Raw genomic sequence first — 22,530 nt, 5'->3', positions numbered from 1 at the left:
CCTCCCCCAGCCCCATCCCTTTGGGGTGTGTGTTAACAGAGACACCTCGAGGTGCCCCCTTGGGAGCACGAGCTCGGCGTCCAGTGGGTCCTGCTAGGTAAACCCCTGTTTATCTGTTGAATGAAGGCTGCTGAGTCTGATGCAGATCTTTCTCCTCTGCTGCTTTCTTGTCCCCTGAAGCTCATCACTGCTCCAGCATCTGTCCTTCTCTAATGGAGTCAGAGAATATCCAGGTCTGCAGAAGTGAAGGTCATCCACGTGGTGCGGTTGTTTTGTCTTCCTCTTCTGCCTTCCTCTCTGTGTTCCTGATGACATCAGTTTTCCCCTCAATCTGTGCACGATGCTCAGCTACCTTCAAACATGTGTTTACTGGGGTCTCTCTAGACCACTGCAGGGCCTGGTCTACTAGGCAGCAGACACTTGGAGTGAACGCTCTCAAGCCTCTCTAGGTTAAAAAGATGAGTTTCATCCTGTCACCTCCTCTTAGAGTTCAGTCAGTCCTTCCGTGATCGCCAGATGACATTATCTCAGATACCTGCCCCTGCCCTTCCTTCTTTCTCGTATCCTGCTTTATATTTTTCCCTAGCCCTTAGAACATTCATCACCCCCTGATTCCAGACTGTGTCCTTGCTTGCTCGTTCTTTGTCTCCTAAGCCAGAACTTAAGCTCCGTGCCAGCAAGGGGGTTTTTGTTTGTGGCTGAACCTAGGACAGTATCTGGGACACAGTGGGCATGTCTGTTGCCTGGATGAGTCCTTACGTGCTGTCATGGGGAGATAGCCCTGTTTCTTCGCCATCGTGATTGCCTGTCCCAGACCTGACTTGTACTGTGCACTGGTCTATGGGAATTAGTAAAGACACAGATGTTCAGAATTCAGTGGTCCTGTCCTGCCTATCTTTGTTCTCCATCTCTTCTATGCTGGACGCTTTTGTATTTTGGCCGTGCGTGAGGCTTGTGGGATCTTAGTTCCCCAACCAGGGTTTGAACCTGGGCCCCTGGCAGTGAAAGCACCAAATCCTAACCTCTGGACCACCAGGGAATTCCCTTGTGCTGGACACTTTTGACCGACTTGTCTGTTTGAAATAATCTTCATGCCTTGTAAACATAATTCCTGTGTAATGAGACTTCAACCTCTTCGCCTGTGATCTGTTGAGAGGATATCCATCCCCACTTGGAATAAGTCCCTTTTGTCTTAAACCCACTGTGTTTCAGTTTAGGTCTGGCCCCCTGCACTGGCTTCTCTCCCCAGCAGTTCCATTTCTGGAGGCCGGGCCAGCCGTTCTTCCTGGCTCACAGGTTCAGGGACTTACCTTCTTGTCTCCATCCATCCTGTCACTAGGTCCTGTCATTTCTTCCTTGAGAATGCCACCTTCCCTCTGCATCTCTCCCCCAGCTGGTTTCCCCTGGATCCCTGCTGTGCGTGGCTGGCCGTCCTCTGCAGAGGCTCTCAGGGCTGGTCTGGAAGGAGCAGGGGGCATGGCTGCTGGAATCAGTTTAGGTGCTGCTCCATCACTTTCATTCTTTCTTCAAGCCTCGGTTTCCTCACATGTCACGGTAGCACCTACTTTATAGGGTGGTTCTTGGGATTGAAGAGAGAATGCACCCAGAACACGTACAGTTAGGTCTGTGATGTCTAAGATCTTTCTGGATACTATGGCAAGACGCTTTTATTAGTAAACCATGTTTTTTTCCCATATAACAAATCTATAATATTTATACAGTTACTCAGTTCTTTCACCAGAATATAATATTTTCTTGATTTTTGAGGAAACAATGTGTTTTAAACTAGAGTTTAAAGACATCTTCCTGGGAATTTGCAAGTTATTTTTTAAAACCAAAAGTAAATTTTTAATATTCTTTTAAATAATAATTAAAAAAATCATAGATTCTGTAACATCCAGGTGACCTTCCACATGAGGCATGTCATAAAGATTTCCTGCCAGCGTTAGACTGCGCACCCCTTTGATCGTCTGTTGCACACCCCTTTGCTTGTCTGTAGCGAAGGGGAAAGGACAGATGTGGACTTATCGCAGAAATTGTGTTTTGGGTCAGACGAGGGCTGGAAATTCATGAACAAAGGGTTCACGACAGTCCGTTAGAGAAGAGCGGTGGCTGGCTGGCTGAGGGGATTCCAGCCCCGCGGTGGTAGAGCCCCACAGAGTTGCCAGGAACTCTCTCCAGGTATTCTTGTACTTAACACACTGTGTGAGCAGTCGAGCACACGGAACAAAATTGCATCATTGTCATATGTCACGTTCAGCGAAAGCTGAGCTCTCTTTTATTGGTTTTTATCCAATTTTTACATTGTCTCACCTTACAGTTTTATAAGGGCTAAAGCGTATGAAGCTTTAGATTTGGACAGACTTAAGTAGCATTATAATGAAAATAATTTAAGGCAAAGCCCAGGAGGAAGGGCATCCAAGAGAGCGCTTGCCCCTGAGAGCCGTGACCTGCACATTTCTCAAGTTAGGGAAACTTAAGTTCTGCTTTCTCAGAGAGCCTGCTGCTGTTACACAGTTTAGCTCTTGATTGTTTTCCTGTTCTGTTCCGTGTTAGTCCAGTGCCCTTCCCTCATCTCCTGTTCCCTCTCCCCCCACCCCCGCTTTACAGGTGAGGAAACTGAGGCCTGGGGAAGATGTCATTTGCCCCAGGTTGGTGGACGTTGGAGTGTCTTTGATTAACTTTGAGTATCTGCTACTTATTAATAATATTCTACTAGACACCACTTTCTGAGATTTTACTGAGCTCCAAACATTGCATTAAGTTCTCTCTAGAAATTATTTCCCTTAAATGGAATCACCACTCACTTTAGCCCTTATATTCCAGTTTTGCCAGTGTGGGCACCGAGACTTACTTAGGGAGTTGTTTCGGAGGCTCGTGTAAGGAACTGGGCCAAGGTCAGCTGTGGAGCCAGGGCGTGCCTCCAGCTCCGTGTCACTTGCCCCTGGGGATGGGGCCTGGCCCTGTGACAGCTCTGAGGCATCTCCCTCTTTGGGGAGATGAGGGAAGACTTCAGAGGGGGTGACATTCACGTTAGAAGGAAGAAAAAACCTGTCGTGGTCGTCAAAGCCCATCCTTCCCAGGTGGCTCGAGCGAGGCTGCCCAAGTGGTCGCGGGACTGGAGAGGGGCCAGGCGGGATCTGGATGGTGTGTCAGGAGAGGCGCCGCACAGGTGGACCTCTCTTCTGGGAAGGTGGTCCTGGGAGGAGCAGAGGATGCTGTCAAGAGCTGCTGTGGTGGTCTGGGTGGGAGGAAACCGCCCGGCACCTGTGGGGTGGGCAAGGTGGGATGGATCGTGTCATCAAGGACGTTCGGGGGGGGCGGTTTCCTGCCCTCTGGTCCAGCACCGTTTCTCCTCTTCCCCCTGCCATGTTGTGCTGACTGCCTGAGGCCCTTCATCAGGGCTCGGGGGACACTAAGCACAAAGCATTTACCTCCTTGTTGTGGACACATTTTCCCCGATTGTGGGGCGTGTCAGCATTGAACTTGTAAATTGCTCGCTAAGCTGTGCAGGTAGGCATTGGCTTAGGGGAGAGATGGACGGCCAGAGGTGCTGGGGGTGGGAAGAGTTTTTTTTTTTTTTTTTTTTTGGTTTCAGTTGAATTGGGTCATCAAGTTGATAAAATTGCAGCCACAGTAACACTGGAGATCCTGTGGGTTCTTTTTTCCCAAGTAACATGAGTATGTGTTATGTGTGTACTGGACCACGGACCTCAGTTTCCTCTGTCCTCTGTTGCTGCTTTAAAACACTGATGCTTGGAGCCTTTTGATTTCCAGAGTCACTTGAAGTCAACTCGTTGCTGAAATGTTGCAAAAAAAAATTGCTCAATTCTTTGAGAAAAAGTAAAACTATTCACTTAATAAACCTTTCGTAGAGTTGAGAAAGTTGAGTCATGCTGGTAACGGCAAAATGAACCCATTTCCCCAGTCCCCCTCCCCTCTTCCCAGGGGCTTCCAGAGAGAAGGGTCCCCTTCGGCCCCTCTCACAGCTTCCGGAGCGTTATCCTCTCTGCCAAAAATTGCAGCTTCTGTAACTCTGATACTTGTGTACTTGGGATTTCCTTAAAAAGGACCCTTTACGCAGGCTTGAAATTTGGGGGGTAAAGCATAGCTGATATTTACACAAGAGGGTCAGAAATAGCAGGGTAAACATTTCTCAGCAGTGATGACAAAAATCCCAACCATGGTCTCGCCGAGCCATGAACGGAAGCGTTGGGCTCTTCTGGGTGTGGATCCAGTGAGGCTGCAGGCTTCTCTCTTTGCTCACAGAAGTCTAAAGGAAGTTTGCCTATTTTAGGATTTTCCCCGGAACACGGGGCTAGATGTTTGTCCTCCACTTCATGGAATAGTTATGAGGGGCGATGAGATCATGGGCCAGATCTTAGTAAATGAACAGGAGAAACTGCTGGATGTCCATTTACTTTCTCTTGGGTATTATTTAGTGGACAGGGATGGTAATTTACTATTGCATGTGGTATTTTAGAAGATCTAATCGAGTTTGTGTGTGTGTGTGTGTGTGTGTGTGTGTGTAATGTGTATGTGCCTGTAGTGTAAAATACTTCGAATTTCTAGAAGTAAGATGGGATACTAATTTTTTTTTTTTTTTTTTTTTTTGCTGATCACTGTCTGGAAGAATTTCCTTATCCAGGCTGTAACTTCTAGATTCCAGAGAATTTGACTCAGTTGGGAGACATTTGGCATTTCTGTTTCCGAGATGAACGGAAAGGAACTACAGCGATGAACTACACTAGATTGAATGTTCTTGTTCCTATTACTTTGTACACACATGCAAACGTTTCTTTGCATGGGTTCAAGGTGCGTAATCCTGGGATGAAAGGGTACATACTTTACAAATTTCAGTAGATGTTGCTAGCTTGTCAAAGATGATTATTTTTTAAATCTGAGTTGGGTGGAGGCCTAGTGATAGGAGACATCTACCCACCTTACAGCTAAACAAGTGCAAGACGAGTGAGGTAAAGTGATGGATCAGAGCAAAATGAACATGTGGGCGGTCCTCTCCCACTCCTGGCTCCAGGTCCTGTGCTCTTTCGGGGGGCTGGAGGAATAGGTGGGGAGATGGGTTCTGTCATCTCTGCCCCCTCTCTCCTCGACTGGGGCTGTTTCCCAGAGACCTGGGAGGACCCTTGGGTGGGCTTCCGTCAATCCGATATTCGTTCCGGGTCTTTGGAAGACCGACACCTAATGCTTGCATTCAGGTGGCTTATGCTGTTTAGTCGGGCAGAGAGGTTGGCGTCACGGAATTCCTAACGTGGGTTGATTTGGTTTCTGGAGCAGAAGGGCAGGGCAGCGTGCAGGCTGTGGGGGGCCGGTCAGCCCCTCCCTCCGTCCCTTCTACTGATGTGTTGCTTCTGGCCTGGATCTCTTGCTTGTCAGGAAAGTGTGTAGCGTTGGTTAGGAGATCGACCCCTTAGCTGTGACACCTGGGACAAGTAACTCAGCCTCACTGGGCCTCAGTTTGCTCATCTGTACAAAGGTACTAATAGACTCCACTTCCTGTGTGTGAAGAGTAAATGGGTTACTATGTGTGCTGGAAACGGTGTCTGTTACATAGACAGCACCCAATCAAATCTGCTGGCTGTTGTCATCGTTCTTGGCTGTTTTGTGAGAGAGGCTTCAAAGCCCTTCGTCCTGTCTTCTTCAAATCCTGTCTCAATTCTTGGCGGGAGAGATCTTTCTAAAACACAGATGTGATGGGTGACTTCCTGCTGCAGTGGCTCCTGGCCTGCAGGATACAGCCTGGCTCTTCTACCTTATCTCGCATCTCTTCCCTGCTTGAACCTTGCGTTTCAGCAGCACTTAGCTGCCCTTGGTTACCAGTCTTTTCATGCCTCAGAGTCTTCAATTTTGTGCTCTGTCTCCTGGGAGTTCCTCTTTGTTGGCTTCTTTGTCTGCCTCCCTGCTGGTCATCCCGTGGGACACAGCTCAGGCGATCACTTTCCTCTGAGAACACTTCCCTTCCCTCTTCTCTGGTTTCTGGGGACACCTGTGTCCTTACTGTTACCTCTTTGAAATGATCTCTGTCCCCCATCGAAGCCACAACACACCTTTTCTTCTTTGCTTTCCTGCTGTGTCACAGAGCAGACATTGAAGACATATTCGAGCAGCATTCTTGGGGACGTTTTCAGCCCTTTTGGCAAGTGGATTTAGAAATGGGTTGGGGGCAGACTGTAAGTTGAGCTTGCCGATTACTCCATGAAGAGCCGGGCTCTCTGCCATCCTTGCTTGTATGGATGGCGTCATGGTGGTGGTAGCACTGGTCTTGCAGTTGGATAGCCCTGGGCCTGTGTCCGTGCTCTGACTGACACTAGCACTGACCTTGGGCAATTCACATAATCTCTCGAGCCTCAGTTTCCTTATTTGTCTTGAAGAGGTGGTGTTAGTGATGTTCAAGGTCTCTTGGAGTTCTGACCTCCCTGGATGCTAATTTTATGACATTTTATGACTCGATGCCACAGCGCTAACCTGAGGGGAGTGGTCCCCACTTGTGCACGTGACCCGTGAGGTTGCTCAGTGAGGTTTAGTAGAACCACAAGTCCAGGCTTAATCATTATAATCAAGGATTTGATAATAAGGAGAAGCTGTTCCAAACGCTTACCCTCCTGTGGTCAGTTGTTGATTCCCAGAACCAATTAAGGGAAAAAGATCAGCAGATTTTCTTTGGTTAAAACACACACACACAGACACACACACACAGACACACAGACACAGACACACACACAGACACACACACAGACACAGACACACACACACGGACACACACACACACAGACACACACACACAGACAGACAGACACACACACGGACACACACACACACAGACACACACATACACAGATACACACACACGGACACACACACACAGACACACACATACACAGATACACACACACAGGCACACACACACACAGACACCCCCCCCCCCCCAACAACCTCTGAACACTGAGTTTTTTCCCCTGTGTCAGTTGCGTGCTCCCAGCCTTTAGAAGTGAGGTAGAATAGGCACCTTGGCTGGGGCTTTTTGTCTCCTTTTTAAATGAACTCAAGCAGAGTTCAGAGGCGGTTGTTTGAAAGTTCGCTCTGGGTTGATGTGAGCACCCGAGAGACTGTATTTTGGGAAACCTAATTTGGGGACTGATGATTAAGGAATATCTATGAGTTAAAATCAGACTGAGGTGGCTTTTCGAGGAGTATATTAGGATCAAAAGCTACAGCCTTCTACTCTTCTGCTGAAATTTGCTTTCCTGACTAGATGTTGGTGTCAGGCTTCCCAGGCAGTGTGATTCAGGAGTGGGGGTTTGGGGGGTCGATCTCTGCTGGGTCCTGGCAGACCCTCCCTCCCCCTTCCCCTATGCACCCTGCATCTTTATTATTTATTTATTTATTTTTTGCGGTGCGCAGGCCTCTCATTGTTGTGGCCTCTCCCGTTGTGGAGCACAGGCTCCGGACGCGCAGGCTCAGCGGCCATGCCTCACGGGCCCAGCTGCTCCGCGGCATGTGGGATCTTCCCGGACCGGGGCACGAACCCGTGTCCCCTGCATTGGCAGGCGGACTCTCAACCACTGCGCCATCAGGGAAGCCCCCTGCATCTTTATTGAGTGCCAGCTGTGCTACAGGCATCCTTCTGTCTGGCAAGGTGGGTATTTTGCCTTGTCCTAACGGAGCTTCCATTCCAGGTAAGGGAGACCGCTGGTAGATGGATAAGCAAATAAGAATTTCAGATAGTGATCAGAGCTATAAAGCAAACCAAATGGGGAAATGTGGTTGAGAGCCATGGAGAGGTTTCTGTTTATTCCGAGAATACCTCTCCCAGGAGGGGACCCTTGCCCTGATGCGGTGAGGCAGCTGTGAACAGTGCAGAGCTCCTTGCAAAGGCTCGGGATGAGTTTGGGGTGTTTGTGGGCAGAACGAAGGTCAGTGTGGCTGGTATGACAGGGTGGGGGGTGGAAAATCAAGGTGAAGATGTTGGTGGGGTTAATGTATGTCGGAGCTCAGAGACCCTGGTGAGGAGTTTGGATTTTTTTTCACCAATTGGAAGTATGGCAGATGGTAAGCCTATAGATATCTGATTTGTGTTTTAGAAAGTTCACTCTGCTGGCAGGTGAGAGTTTAGTCTCGAGGGAGGAAGGGTTCACAGAGCAGAGAGACCTGGAGAACTGATGGGTTCTGGACCGGGGTGGTAGCAGCGAGTGATGAGATTTATCTTGGGGGTACAGTCAACAGAAACTGCTGATGTAGTGGATGTACGTTTTTGGGTTTATCAACTGGGGTGCTGGCAGAGCCTTTACGGGGTTTGGGAGGACCAGGAAAGGGAGTATAGTGGCCTAGGACCTGGTAAGTCCTTGAGTTGGGGTGTGGTGAAGTGTTTATGAGGCCCAGAACTTAGGGGTGGAAGCCTGGGTATCGATAATTATAATAAAGACAGCAGACATTTTTTGAGCAATGTGCCCCGAGCTGTGCTTTGCCTAAACACTTCCCATGATGAACTCATTCAATCCTCACAACAAACATAAATAGCTTCATTATCCTCTTGAGGACACCAGGACGCGGAGAGATGACTTAACTTGCTGAAGTCACACAGCTAGTACGAGCAGAGCTGGGGGTCACAGTGGGGCTGTCTGGTTCAAGAGCCAGTATTCCTAACCACTGGACCGTCTTTCCTCAAGGTCACATGCACAGAGACCACGTCTTTGGCACCAAAAGCCACCTGATGGGCCAGGAGTTGCGTCCACTCTAGGAAAGGGGACAGAGACACCTGTGCCCCCTGGGTTATTTTTGAACTGTTAAGAAAAAGAGCACTGAGCTGAAATATTTTAAAAATTAGGTCACCAAATATTAATGTGCTTGTTCACGCTTAATCTTTCAAAGAAGATTAGTGGCACCCATTTTGGGGGGCTGGATTTTTTTTTACCTTCAGGAGAGAAAATGAGCGCTGGTTTTATCCTAGGAGTGTCTCCATTATAATTCTGCTGCCAATAATTCAGCTATTATACTGTTGATCTCTGTTGTCAAAGCATGATATCAAGTGATTAGCTCATGAGGCAGTTACGAGTCTTGACTGTAAAGGTCAGACTCATAAAGAGGTTCTAATGTACTTTCTGGAAGTATACACATTCCAATACTGCTACACACGGACGCTAATAAGATTAGGTTAATAGAAGCTATGCGTCTTATAGGAGATGCACCTTACCTAGTAGCATGTGACAGTAATTCACCTACCTTGATTTGCGATAACTTGGTTCTAAAATGGCAAGAGGCGGTAGAGGAAAGTGTCACGTTCTCTCTGATAATGGTGGTGATTTACTGAAGTTACACAGAGGCCAAGAGAAAGCAAGCCCTACCCCCACTCTTCAACCTCACCCACGCCCACCCCTCTTTAGCACTTACTGTTCGAAAAGAAAATATCTCTCAAGGTGTCTTTGTCAGGCAAGTAGAGCAGGGGGTAATTGCTTGTGAGGTGTAGTTCCTGTAGTCTTTAAAAATTTCTATATTCTAAAATGTTTGATTTCGACATTCGGGTTTAGGTCCAAAGTAAGGTGACTTCTATGGTTTCAGCTCACTGGTCATTTCCCCTCATAGAGGGTTTCAGCCTTGAAGAAACAGGAGCGCCTTTGGAATATTCTCGTCTGCGAGTGACAAACATCTCAACCTAAGATGCCTTAAGTGACAGAGGCACTTAGGGCCCTCACGTGTCAGGAGGCCTGAAGGAAAGTTAGGGTTGGTTTAGCAGGTCGGCAGTGCCGGGCACTGAGGGGACTCCTGAGTGACCTGCAGTTCCTCGTATGGTGGCACCCGGGGATGGGCGTATGCAGAGTCACGGGTGGACCCTGGACTCTTTTTCTGGCCTCTAGTGGGAGGCAGGGAGGCAGGGAATGTGAGGGGTAGACAGATGGGGTGGGGATGGGTGTGGCTGCAGTGCTCCTGAAAGGAGGAGGGGCAGAGACGGTGCCGCCTGCTGGCCCTTGCAGATGCCCTCCTTTTGTGACGTCTCTCTCGTTTAACGCTGTGTCTTCTGCCAGAAACACAGGGACCGTCTGCTGAGGAAAAGTCTCTTGCAGGATTGATTTCTGTTCCAAGGTATTCTTAAGAAAAAGAAAAGCTTGGACATGTCGGTGTTTTCCGTAGGTTTCCTTCTCACTATGTGTGAGAGAAAATTTGTGAGAGAAGAAAAAATAAGTCAAGAAGATATTATAAAGATTGAATTACCAGATATACTTATTTTCTAAGTTGTTAAATTCTAACATGCTAAGTACATTTTAGTACTTTCTGACTGTGGTCTTTAATGGTTAAATTTCTGTGACTCAGTGGTCTTGCGTCTTCCAGACCTCCGCGCCTGTCGGTTGCTGTGCGCTCCACTCAGAAGCCTCTTCTCCAGGGCAGATGCTGCCTCCTCTGAGAAGCCCTCCCAGCTCTGCAGCCATACCCATGACCCCATGTCCCCACAACCACCCCCCTCCTTCCCCCCCCCACGCCCCCCCGCCGCAGTCCCTCTTGACTCACCTCTCTCTTGCTGTTCCTCAGGGTTAGACTTAGCTGTGCATCTGTTTGTTTCTCTCGGTTTGTCATCAGGGACTTGTTTTATGCATCTCTGTCTCAGGCAGTGGGGAACTCAGTGCTTTATTCACAGGAAATGTTCAAAAAATGTCTGTTGCATTGAAAAAAATTTTTTTATGGGGTAGCTGAGATACATAAACCCTCGGACGTTTCCCTTTGGTGCCACAGCGTGGTGAGTTACTCCGAGGGACCGGTGGTGCCGCAGTCCAGCCTCAGTCAAGTTCAGCCTGCGCCTGGTGTCCCTGGAGGGACCCGCCGGCAGCCAGCGGGGCGTGTGGTGGGGCTTTGCTCTGCACTCGGGTGGGAAGCTGGGGCTGAGGCAGGGTCCAGGGAGAACACAGCATTGGTCCTGCTCAGGCCTGTGTCTTTGCAGAGGTGTGCATGAGGAGTGAGATGGCCAGGCGGTGCGGAAGTTCTGCCCATGCGCTGGACCGCCTGCCCTCGCCTTGGAAGAGCAGAGGGAAACCTCAGCTACGGTTTTGAAAACACCCAGTGGAGCTCTTTGCTGACCGCCTACCGTGTTTCAGATGCACAGCTAGGCACGTACTCAGGATTTGCCTGGTCCTCAGGTCAGCCTTATGTGGGAGGGTTTTTAAAGGCCCCATTTTACAGATGAGAACACAGAAGCTGAGCCCTTGCCTGAGGTCACCCACGTGGGAAACAGCCTGGTGGGAAGTCCAGGTCCGGGGGCTCCAGAGGCCCTGCTTTTTCATGCCATGTTCTCATTAGGCAGAGCCAGGCCGGGGGCCCTGAGATCAACACGCAGCTCACGTGCGTTGAAAGGCCAGTGCATTTATTAGGTACTGGGCGTGCAAAAGTGAGCAGGGGCATCTGACACCCGGGCACGTTGTGCCGAGCCCGTGGAGCTGGTGGCACAGGCTTCCTAGGGGTGGAGGGAGGGGTGTACAACCCAGCCACATTTTTAAGGAGAGGGGTCAGGACAGCTGGAGCCCCGTTGTGCGTGGCTGTGAAAGCCAGGTTCAGGAGGCTGGGCCTTATTTTGTCGTGGAGGCGTGTCGTCAGTGGAATTTCAGTAAGCCCTGGGGCCCTGATCAGACTTGTGTGGAGACGGCTCAGCCTGTTGGCAGCCTGTGCGCGGATTTTCAGGGGAGCGGGACAGGGGCAGGGTTTGGTGACGGACTGGCTTGGAGGGTCTGGGCTCAAGGATAACGGCTGAGTTTTCAGCTTGAGGAACTGGGTACCACCTTCAGAATTGGAGGACCGAGGGAAAGGGTGCGTGTGGTTAATAAAAGATCAGGGCTGGGGGCTTCAGTATTCTCAGTGGAGGACGGGGTGGGGCACCTGCAAGGTGAGGGAGGAGGGGGCGCGGGGGGGCTCAGGGCATTCCTGGGTGGGTGTGAATTCCCGGGGGTGCCTTTGGCCTTCGTGGGTTTTTCTGTTTTCCTCCAGAAGGCTCAGCTCTACTGGCCTGGGATAGAGGAGGGTGGGGTGTAGGTGCCCAGTCCACCTGCGGGGGAGGCCGGCAGGATGAGAGGGTGTGAGGCCCCTGAGGTTTCTGATGCATAAGGTTTGGGATGCTGTTTCGTTGGGGAGAGGGGGAGGTTCCTGCAAGGGGAGAGGGTCGAGGAGAAGCAGAGGTGGAGGTCGTGGGAGAGGTTGTGGCAGGTCTGGAATATCGGAGTCGAGGTGAGTGACAGGAAGCAGCTGGAGGGGGGTCAGCGTTCCAGGGTGTGACCAGGTGAGGATGGTGACGCCCAGGGTGTGGCAGTCACTAGCCTCAAGGAAGCCGGGGGCTGCGAGGCTCGCCTGTCTCAGGATCAGCTGCGCAGTGACAGGTGGGGGGCGTGGGATGGGGAGGTCCAGCCTGAGACAGGCCCGTGGGCAGGAGGCGCCCACACCCCATCTGGAGGGGATGCCCCCACCTGACCAACCCTGCTACTGCCTAACTCAGTGCTTTGTTTTTCTTTTGCTGGAAAACAAGATTTTCTATGTGAGGTCTCCTGATTTCTAATTGTTGACATCTTATTAAACAATTTAAAAACTACACCGTGTATCAAGTGCACGGGTTGGGTTTGGCTGGGCTCCTGTCGTCCCCTCTGCTCTACAGACCCTAGGACTTTGCAGGGGTTCGGGGGTGACTGGGAACTGGAGCCCACTGTCTCGGTAGCTCCGCGCCTTCCTGGGCATCGCCTTCTGTTTGGAGGATGGAGGTTTTAAAGATAAAGACCTAACTAGCTAATTAGCTTCCCAGTGGGAGCTAATAGGGGGGTGATAGTAATCTGAAGCCTTTGGCTCAAGCGAACTGCAGATCCTGATAAAAATGTGTGGGCAGTCCCGCTCCTTTCCTCTGGACAGAGTGTCCCTCTTTGGCAATCCTGTTTCTTTTTCCTTTTTTCTAGTTTGCTTCTTGACTTGTCCTTCCTCTTTTGCTTCCCTTCAGCATTTTCTTTCCTTACCCTTTTGCCCATCCCTTCTTTCCATATTTACTTTCTCCCCAGTTCATTTTCTCACAGAGTTTGGCTCAAGTTAGTTGGCTAAAGCAATGTGTGGATCAATTTTTTGGGGTGTTGGTTCAGTAAGCTTTTATGTTCTATTTTCTTAGTTCTCAAACTTGGCGAATGAGCTGTAACGTAGGCACACGTGCATCCAAAGGCATGGTTTGCCCTTCAGATTAATCATCCTGCCGGGTTTTACTCAAATTTCAAAAACACTGTTTATCCTCAGGCCACCCACACATACCTTTGACCATCCCTGGAGTTTGCAAGTCTTTGTTCCTTTGAAGGGACATTTGATGTTTGGGACAGGCTGGGACTAAGTCTAGAGAATAAGGTTATGGATCTGTCTGGGAAATACCGTAGTTCCCTGAAGCACTGACCCGGGTCTTCTGTCTTGCTGGGTGGAGGGAGGGGCCCCAAGGTGGCTCCAGTGGGGAAGTGCCCAGATGTTGGAGCAACGGCGCCTGCCTGGGGTCTGTGCCACTTCCCTGTTCCGTTTTCAGCCTGGCTGTAAAGGCTTTGAGTCCAGACACACTGTATTTGTGAAGTGATGAACCGTTAAATTTTCCCTCTTCCAAAGACATTTCACTTAGACCTGGAGTTAGGGAACGAAGGTATGATTTCTCTTGGCCTTTGAAATACTGCAGTGGACTCCGAGACCCGTGTTACTGTCTTCGTGGGCCTTTTGGGCTCTAGGCTCTAGGTTGGGAGCCCCTGGGGTCTGGGCTCCCTCAGTGGGGACTGTAAAGAATGACGTGCATGTGGCCACACGCCGGCGCGGCTGGTTGGTGACCAGCACGCGCACGAAGCAGGTTTCCGGCCGCACTGCCTCCTCTGGCTGCTGACGGGCAGGCACCACAGGGGTTCAGACTTGGTTCTTTATCAGAAGCACCTGCGGAGTTCTTTGGAAACCTATGGATTCCGGAGCTGCATTTCCAGAGATTCTGATGCATTATGCGCCCGGGGAGGGTGCGCCCCAGGTGAGTGGTGCTGGGGGTCCCTCAGCCACACCCTGAGAACCACGGGCTCAGTGGGCTTTGGTTCGAATGGGTCAGGTTCCTGCCCTGCCTCCTCTGTACTGATTCCGTGGTCTCGCCGAGTTACATCACCATCTTTGAGCCTCGTTCTCTCGTCCTTATTGTTTTTGTTTTGTTTAACTTTTTTTTTAACATCTTTATTGGAGTAAATTACTTTACAATGGTGTGTTGGTTTCTGCTTTATAAAAAAGTGAATCAGCTCTACATATATCCCCACATCTCCTCCCTCTTGCGTCTCCCTCCCACCCTCCCTATCCCACCCCTCTAGGTGGTCACAGAGCACCGAGCTGATCTCCCTGTGCTATGCGGCTGCTTCCCACTAGCTATGTTTTACATTTGGTCGTGTATATATGTCCACGCCACTCTCTCTCGTCCTTGAAGTGAGGCTGGTGATGCCATCCGGGGAGGGCGTTGTGAGGAGTGCAGCCGTATACACAGGGCGCCTGCTCTGCTTGGCATGTGCTATGGTGCTCATCACCTAGGGTTGGAGGTCAAGGGTCTCCATCATACTCTGAACTTCTGGTGTATTTGTCGGCGGGAGTGGTTAGCTGCTTCCTCCTCTGGCCTGGAGTCCCTTCCTCTGTGGGGCCCGTGGATGATGGGCCCCCTGTCCTGTTGTCCCTGGTGTTTGTGGCTCAGCCTATAGGTCCAGGTGTGCCATGGGGCCCTTAGTGGCCACAACTTGAGATGTGCCCTTCTCTCGTTTTCTATTCTGCTCTCCCACTGGGCCCTTCCTCTCGCGTGCTTGCACGTGTGCACACACGCGTGTACACACACACGTGCACGCACAGCTGAGCTGGTCCCAAGGAGCTGTATTTGAGGCCTGGCTCAGGCCCAGTCCTCTCCCCCCAGGTCCCTGAAGCATGGTGACAGTTGTCTGTGGGCCTGGCCTGCCAGGGGGACTCTGCAGCCTGTCAGAGCTGGCTTCTGCCTGCTGGCCTGCGGGGAACTCAGACACCAGTTTTCAGGGACAGACCTGGGTTCTCTTCTCCCTCCCCTGCGTCCACAGGCTAGTGAAGCAGGCTCAACGCACAGGTAGCTGTCTCCGTGAAACTTCGTCTCAGCCAACGTGACCTTGATCTTCCTGGAAGACAGGCAGGCCAGCTTTTACGAAATGTTTTGTTTGTATTGGTTTTTAATGCTAGCCCCCGAAAAGAATGCCTTGGTTTTGCCTCAGGGTTCTGTCAAAACAAAACCCTTCCCATATCCAGGATAGAAGCAGGTTTGCCGAGGACCCGAGCACGAGCACGTTGCTGTTGAGTTTCCATCTCCCCTTTGTGACTTTTGAATAACTCCGCATTCTTTTCTCACTAATCATTTAAAATCTTAACTGAAAGTTTGGCTTTCATAACGTGAGCAGTTTTGGCAAATGCATGAAGGTGTGTCTGATGTAATTCCAGTCTCAGAAGCAGTTTTTAAGGAAAAGAGGCTTTAATCTTCAATGCCTTTGTCACTGGGCTGTTCACTAGATATTTTGAGGATATAAATTACGGTGAGTACAGCACCAAAGGGCACATTTTTGTTTCTCGTTTGGTATATTTCCTTATTCTTGGCTTGCTAATTATATTCGGTATAATTTAGGCTTGGACTACAAAATAGGTGTTGGGTCTGTGTTCTCTGATTGTTTTATACTAATACTTCTGCATTCATTACCTGATGGGATATCCAAATGTATTTTAGGAATTGAACCCCTTCGTCTCTCTCCCAACAGGCTCTTGAATCTTAAGCAAAAGAAACACGTGGGGAGAGAGAAATCATGGAGGTGGAAATTCTAAGTGCCTGGCGCCTATAGAAGTCAGTCAGAAGCCTTTTTTTGTGTTCATTTTGAGTTACCAAAATCAAAATAGAGCTAAATTTGTAGTCAATGGTTTTGAATATAGCTTATTTCCACAGAGTATTTAAATAGTATGTTCAAGTTCCTTATTCAAGGTTTTAATAATTTTCTAGTATTCTTTGTAAACTAGGTATTTCTTTGAAAGTCAGCTCGTGGGGACTAACGGGAAGGGTGATGGATGTGTGCCAGCCCTTCTTTCCTGTTCTTTCTGATTCACGCATCTTGGGAATGCTTTCCTAGGTGCCAAACAATCTGAAACAGTGTGAGGGCTCCCGAAAAAACCCAGCTCTCTTCCTCTTTACAAACATTTCGTCACATTAGTTTCATGGTAAGACAGAGAAGATAGCCAGAATTTTAATTAGCGCTTCAACTTTTAAGCTAAAGAAAGTTCAGCTGGGTTGATAGTTTCGATGCTGCCAATTGATTTTGGGGGGTAGTATTTTCTTCCCTGCCTCTGATTACAGAAGTGATACTAATGCCCATTTTGGGGACCTTGACAAACGCAGAAATGTTTAACGAGGCGGAAGAAAGTCTCCCATAATCGCACCTAAGATTCGAGTCCCTGACTTCAGTGAGAGGTGGTGATTGTCTAGAGCTCCACTGCAGGGCATCCAGCCAGCTCCCCAAGGAGCCCAGGGGCACCTCCTTCACCCTCCAGCATCCTGGCTGCCACCTGGCATTGTGGATGTCTTTCTCTCTGCTGGACTCAGAGCACCTTGAGGGAAGGGCTGCCTAAGTTTTTTTTTTTTTTTTTGCGGTACGTGGACCTCTCACTGTTGTGGCCTCTCCCGTTGCGGAGCACAGGCTCCGGTCGCGCAGGCTCAGCGGCCATGGCTCACGGGCCCAGCCGCTCCACGGCGTGTGGGATCCTCCCGGACCGGGGCACGAACCCGTGTCCCCTGCATCGACAGACGGACTCTCAACCACTGCGCCACCAGGGAAGCCCATGCCTTAGTTTTTGTATCCCTAGAATCTAGAGTAATGGAGGCACTCAAAAATGGTAAAGTTGAAATGAAATTCCATGCATTTTAAGCTCACACCATTGAATTACACACGGCCAGTGCTCTTTTTGGAATGTCTAGAGATATTTTAGAGAGCATTTTATATTTTGAATATGTAGTGTATGGACGTGGTAAAACATTAAGACAGCACCAAAAATGTGTATAGCGAAAAGCAAAAAGCAGTGCCCCTTCCAGAGTCCCAGGCCTGCACTTCCCTTCAGAGGAGAAAGCCACTCTTTTATTACCTTGTATCTTTCTAGAGGTAGTCTGTGCATATACAAACACCAATGCCAATTATCTTCTAAGCAACCTGCCTTTCGGATGCAGGGCAGGGGTGGACATGTGAGTGATAGGGCCCTTCTGGAAGGTGTTCCTGCACTATCGATGAAAATTGGAAGCCCAGCCCAACAATTCCAGCTCTGACATTCTGTTTGAAAAATAGAAATACCAGCATGTCAAGATGGAGATTGAAGAATTTTTATTAATGCATTTTTGTGGTGGCCAAAAAAAAGGGAAAAGGAAAAGGAAATAAACTGAATGCTTGTCAGGGAAATGATTGTGAATGAATTGTGATGCACACACAGCATGGCTACGTTGCCGTCCTTGCAAAGATGAGGTAGTGCTTTATTAAGTAGTTGTTATGGAGAAACTTTCTTGATATATTTTTATCTAAGAAAAGAAAGATGCAGAGAAGATCGTACAATATCTCCTTTTTACAAAATAATGAGAAACTCTGCATGTGGCTGTGTGTTTGTATGTTTACGTGTGATGTTATGAGCGTGGAGAAAGATGGGGGAGGGGCGAGTCAAGTCAAAAAACGCTTTCTAAATTAAATTTCTTTTTCTTCGTTTTCTTAAAATATGCCCTGAATCTTTCCTGGAATAGGAGGCGTCCTGGTCATTGAAGTGATTTGCCAAATCTCCTTCCTTTCACTTCTAGGAAATGGACTTGGGTACTTAAATCCTCACGTAATCTCATTTCACGAGTGCTTTTATTGTTTGGGGTCCGAGTCACCAGGGAGCCCAGGGAGCAGAGCCCAGGGACACCCATGGAGTGCTAACTGCCCTGGCACCACAGGTGGCGGGTCCTGCCCTGTGCTGGAGATGCTCAGAGCCTGCATGAAAGCTCTGTGGGACCAGAAAAAAGAATTGCTGAGGCTGTGGAAGAGCCAGAGATAATTGAGGGTCCGATGGTCACTGGAGGGTCTTGCCAGAAAGGTGAGTTAAGTGGCATAGTGACCCGATGGTGAAGGCAACAGATGGAAAGGCGTCGGGGAGAAAAAGGGGGTTTGGGGGTCTCCGCTGGGTTTGTATCTCAACACATCCCTTTGTGGCCTTTCACATTTATCTTGTTAGCCTTGCCTGGATTTATGCTTGGGGCAGGTAGAGCTGGGAAGAGTGGGAGGTGTAGGTGTCGTTCAGGGGAGCCTTGAAAAGTGCTTGAAGACCTCGTGTCCCTCCCCCGCCCTCACAGAAGTGCCTGCATGCTTCCTGAGTGACTGTGTATTAAGTCCTGGGAAAAAGTCTAAATTGCTATTAGCGGGACCCTAAATTATTGAGTCTTTCGTTGAGGAGGTACCTTATCTGCTCAGACATCTGTAAAGGAGTCTAGGACCTCCGCTCTGGACCAAAGTAGTGTAAATGTCAGATGGAAGGGATGCGGGCAGCGGGGGCTCTGCCTGTGTGTGAAGGGATGTATACCAGCATCCTCTCTGCCGTGATTCTCCCCTATCCCCTTCTATAGAACCTGGTCTTCGATTTAAACTTTCTAGTTCCTTTATTTTGCCTCGTTATGCTCCTAAAGGAGATGTTACATTTCACCAGAGACCCTTTTTAAAACACGGTGCCCCAAGTGAGATTTACCAGTCAGCGCAGAGAAGGGCTGCTTTCTTCGTTCTGGGCATAACATGCTCATAAATGCAGTCTGAGAGCATATCAGTGCATTCCTAACTATTGAATTCGTATTGTGTTTATTTTTTTAAAAAATATTTATTTTTTAATTTTATTTATTCTGGCTGCGTTGGGTCTTAGTTGCGGCACGCAGGATCTTCATTGCGGCATGCGGGATCTTTTTAGTTGTGGCATGCATGCGATATCTAGTTCCCCGACCCGGGGTAGAACCCGAGCCCCCTGCACTGGGAGCGCAGAGTCTTACTCACTGGAACACGAGGGAAGTCCCTAGTATTGTGTTTATGGCTTAGTTAATATGTATAGTTTGGGTTATAAAATGCTTGGTTAACACCATCCCCAAGTCTTGCTCATGCCTGTTGCTTCTTTCAGGCTCAGTCTCCATAATTCTGTATAGGATTTTAGCTTTTATGGATCCGAATGCAAGGCTTCACATTTCTTGGGGCTAAATTTAATCTCATTAGATTAGCACATTAGCTCTACTGTAGCTGCCTTTCGAGAGATCTTTTTTTCCACCGGATTTTCTAACAACTTACCAGCTAGTTTCAGGGACCCTGAAAATGAAAGAAAAATGTGTCATCAAATGGAAAGAAGGTGGAGCTGGGGGCTGAACTTAGATTTCAGCTGTTTGCTGGTTGTCTGACCTTCGGCAGATTACTCAGGCCTGTGAACTTCCATCCTGTACGCTACCCTTGGTGTGAAATGGAAACCTCTGTCTCTCCCAGGCTTGTTATAAATAAGGGTGTGGTGAGTCCACGCACGGCAAGCATCTGAAATGGAGCTTTGCACATCATAGGCTCCCTGTGGAAGAACATCAGTGTCTCATACTCATTCGTTACAGCACTGCGTGGTGTGAAGCCTGACTGGTGCCCCGTGGTCACTCCTGCAGTTGGATGACATGCCCACCGGCCAGCGATCTCTGAGTTGACCTAGATTGTTCCACCAGTTTCCAATCCCCCCGTTTGCTCTTCAGCTCATCCCTCCATTGGTCCAGGGCACCCTAAGAGGTGTTCCCACATACCTTGGTGAATTCCAGATGCTCTATTTAGAGACATAGGAGATGACTCAGGATGCAATATTACAGGAAAAAGGCAAGATGTTGGAGTGTACAAATCACAATTTGATGAAACAAAAAATTTCAAAGTGGAATAGATATGACCAGGGGAGAGAAGCATGAGGCAACACACTCAACGTCAGCACTGATGTTACGGGCACGTCGGCTGTGTTTCCATATCCAGGGTGGCGGCCACACAGAGCAGCTCCTTAAGGGCTTGTTGGCTCCTTTGCTCTTTCTTCAGGTGCCAGAGCTTGTTTTCTCTCTGCTGTTCAGGGAGCACTTGGGCATCTGTCACCAGCACCAAGCTTTCTTTGAACAACTGAAAGAAAAATGATTTTTTTCCTTTCCTCTGTGCCTGTTGTAATCTGCAGAGTGGAGCCCTCACTGCAGAAGGTCATTTGTGTCACCGTCCCCTGGGTCCCCGTGTGTCTGCCGCGGGCCCTGGGTAACCAGCCTCACTGGCATCTGCGTTTCCGCTGTGGACAGAGCTGGGCATGACTGTTCTGGGGCCCGCTGCAGGCACTTTTCCTTCATGCGCCCCTTCCTTCATAAAAATATTACCAGCTATATTTTACGAGTGTGATATATAATCTTATATTCATTTTTTTCTTTTGATCTTAAATGAATATATTTTTGAGCCCCTCAGAGTATCCTGGGCCCTCGGCACCGGGCCTCCTAGGTTGAAAGGCTCAGGAGTGACCCCTCCACCCTGAGGGCCACGCGATTTCTGGTGGCTGTGCCTGTCCATTTCGTATCCTCATTTACTCTGAGAATACTGGACGGTCCCGATGACCATCTGAGAAGTCACCACTTGCGTTTCCCATCTTCATTTTCTCTCTCTGCTCTTTTCTAGGTTGTCGGGCCCTGGCTGCCTTTCTCAGATTTTGTGCAGACCTCTGTGCTATTAAAGACGGCTGTAAAGGGGACATTTTTTTCAGTAGCTGTCTGGCCCATTGAGAGGCTGACTTTGGAAAGACTCTAAGGTTAATGCTTTGCCTTCTAATGCTAGGCTTTTAAAACCTTAAAAAAAATTTCTTTTCAATGTTGTGAGACCATTCTGTTCTTTTCCTTTTTGAATGGAGCGTGTCAAACATATTTAGGTTTTTGTCAATAATTATTTTGAACTAAGACTCGTGAAAGAAAATATAATCACTGCACTTGTCATGGATTGAGAGACCGTTTGCTCTTGGTTGTTAACCCAGCTGTATATTTCTAGGTCCTGTTAGGAACAGTGCATCCACCGTTCAAGTGTCAGATGGCTGGTGAGGGGTACGGCTCCTTGACAAGAAGAACATAGCAATTGAGGGAGGAAAATTGCAGAGGAGTTGGGGAAGACGCAGCAGCAGCAAAGACTCAGACGCCAGTGAGAGAGCAGGGAATGTGGTTTAAACTTGCTTGTTGAGTGTCCAAACAAATGGGCGACACTAAAATAAAGGCCTGCCAAAAGCTAGAGCCAGTACCCTTGAATGAAGTCCACCCTCGGACTGGACAAGGTCAGGGAGAAATAGGACGAGGCTTGTTCTGTGTCTTGCTGTGGCCTAATCAGAAAGGTGGCTTTGGCGTTTTGAGAGCCAGAAACACTGTTGGCATCTCCATTGTGCTCTCAGGTAAGCGACCTGGAGCAGTGAAAGCGTGTCCTCCTAAAGGCGCTGGGGAGGGCGAGCGGCCGGCCAGCGCTCGGGTGGTTGCTGGGCAGCATCCAGGTCCTGCCGGGCTCGTGGACGGAGGAGCGGTTGGTTCAGTTTTCTGTGGTTCACTCAGGATTAGTAGACAAATGGCCACCTGGCCAAGTACCAGAATCTCATTGACTAGAACTAAATGCCCTTTCGCTTCTTGTTTGCATCCTAGGTCCTAGTGGAATGTGCTTCTTTATAATGGGTGGGAAGAATGGCTACACAAAGAATTCATTCTCTCTTCTTCTTGTTCTTGTTCTTGTCCTTGCAGACGTGTAATCCACGTGTGTATTCTCGGGAGACGTGAGTGTGTTCCCGGCAGTGGGGAAGGTTGAGCCCAGTTTAGGTGGGAGCCTCTGGGCGCTGGAAAGGGCTTGAGCAGGTGCGGTTGTGTGAGGTACTCTCTGGCTTCTCCAGCTCAACCATCACCGGTATAAGGATGGTGATTGGATGCCAGGATGCATCTCCCAAGGTCAGATTCCGAATTCTCCGTTCCTGTGACCCTTGGGGTTATCATGCCAGCCTTAAGGCTGTGGCCCGCCTCACCTGGACCTGCTATTCTGTACTAGGGAAGGACCGTAGTATTCCATTACACATTAATCACTAAAGGGATGTTGCCTATAAGCTTAAATTCTACATAATGGCCCATGTCTGGGAACCCTGCCTCCCAGGTAATGAGTGTCAAGCTAAAATACCTTTGTTTAGCTCACAGGAAATGTCCTGACCAGGCCCACCTGTGAATGAAGGACTGCAGGAAGGGAGGAATTAACACATCCCCTCTGGAGACTGACCAGAACCAGGAAATGCTTGACTTGACCCCCTCCCTTTTAAGTATAAAAGAAGCCTGAATTCTGACTCAGGCAAGATGGTTCTTTGGGACACGAGTCCCCCATCTTCTCGGTCTGCTGGCTTTCCGAATAAAGTCACCATTCCTTGCCCCAGCGCCTCATCTCTCGATTTATTGGCCTGTTGTGCGGCAAGCAGTGCGAGCTT

At 49.1% G+C, this 22,530-nt stretch overlaps 1 protein-coding gene across 3 annotated transcripts in view; it reads left to right on the top strand.

Moving 5' to 3' along the window:
* The window catches only part of LRRC1 (leucine rich repeat containing 1), a 126,815-nt gene that overhangs the window by 3,738 nt on the left and 100,547 nt on the right, over positions 1 to 22,530 (top strand). Inside the window, exon 1 of one of the 3 annotated variants that reach the window (XM_060308082.1) lies at positions 18,099 to 18,117. The exons of the other annotated variants lie outside the window; for them this stretch is intronic. The gene's annotated coding sequence lies outside the window, so the exon portion shown is untranslated. Of the gene's footprint in view, positions 1 to 18,098; positions 18,118 to 22,530 lie in introns of those variants that run through there. 3 annotated transcript variants of the gene reach the window in all.

The sequence above is a fragment of the Globicephala melas genome, chromosome 11, assembly GCF_963455315.2.
Source record: "Globicephala melas chromosome 11, mGloMel1.2, whole genome shotgun sequence".
In the NCBI taxonomy this organism is placed as follows: Eukaryota; Metazoa; Chordata; class Mammalia; order Artiodactyla; family Delphinidae; genus Globicephala; species Globicephala melas.
Note: the sequence above shows the minus strand (reverse complement) of the source record. Positions and strands in the feature narration are given on the sequence as shown.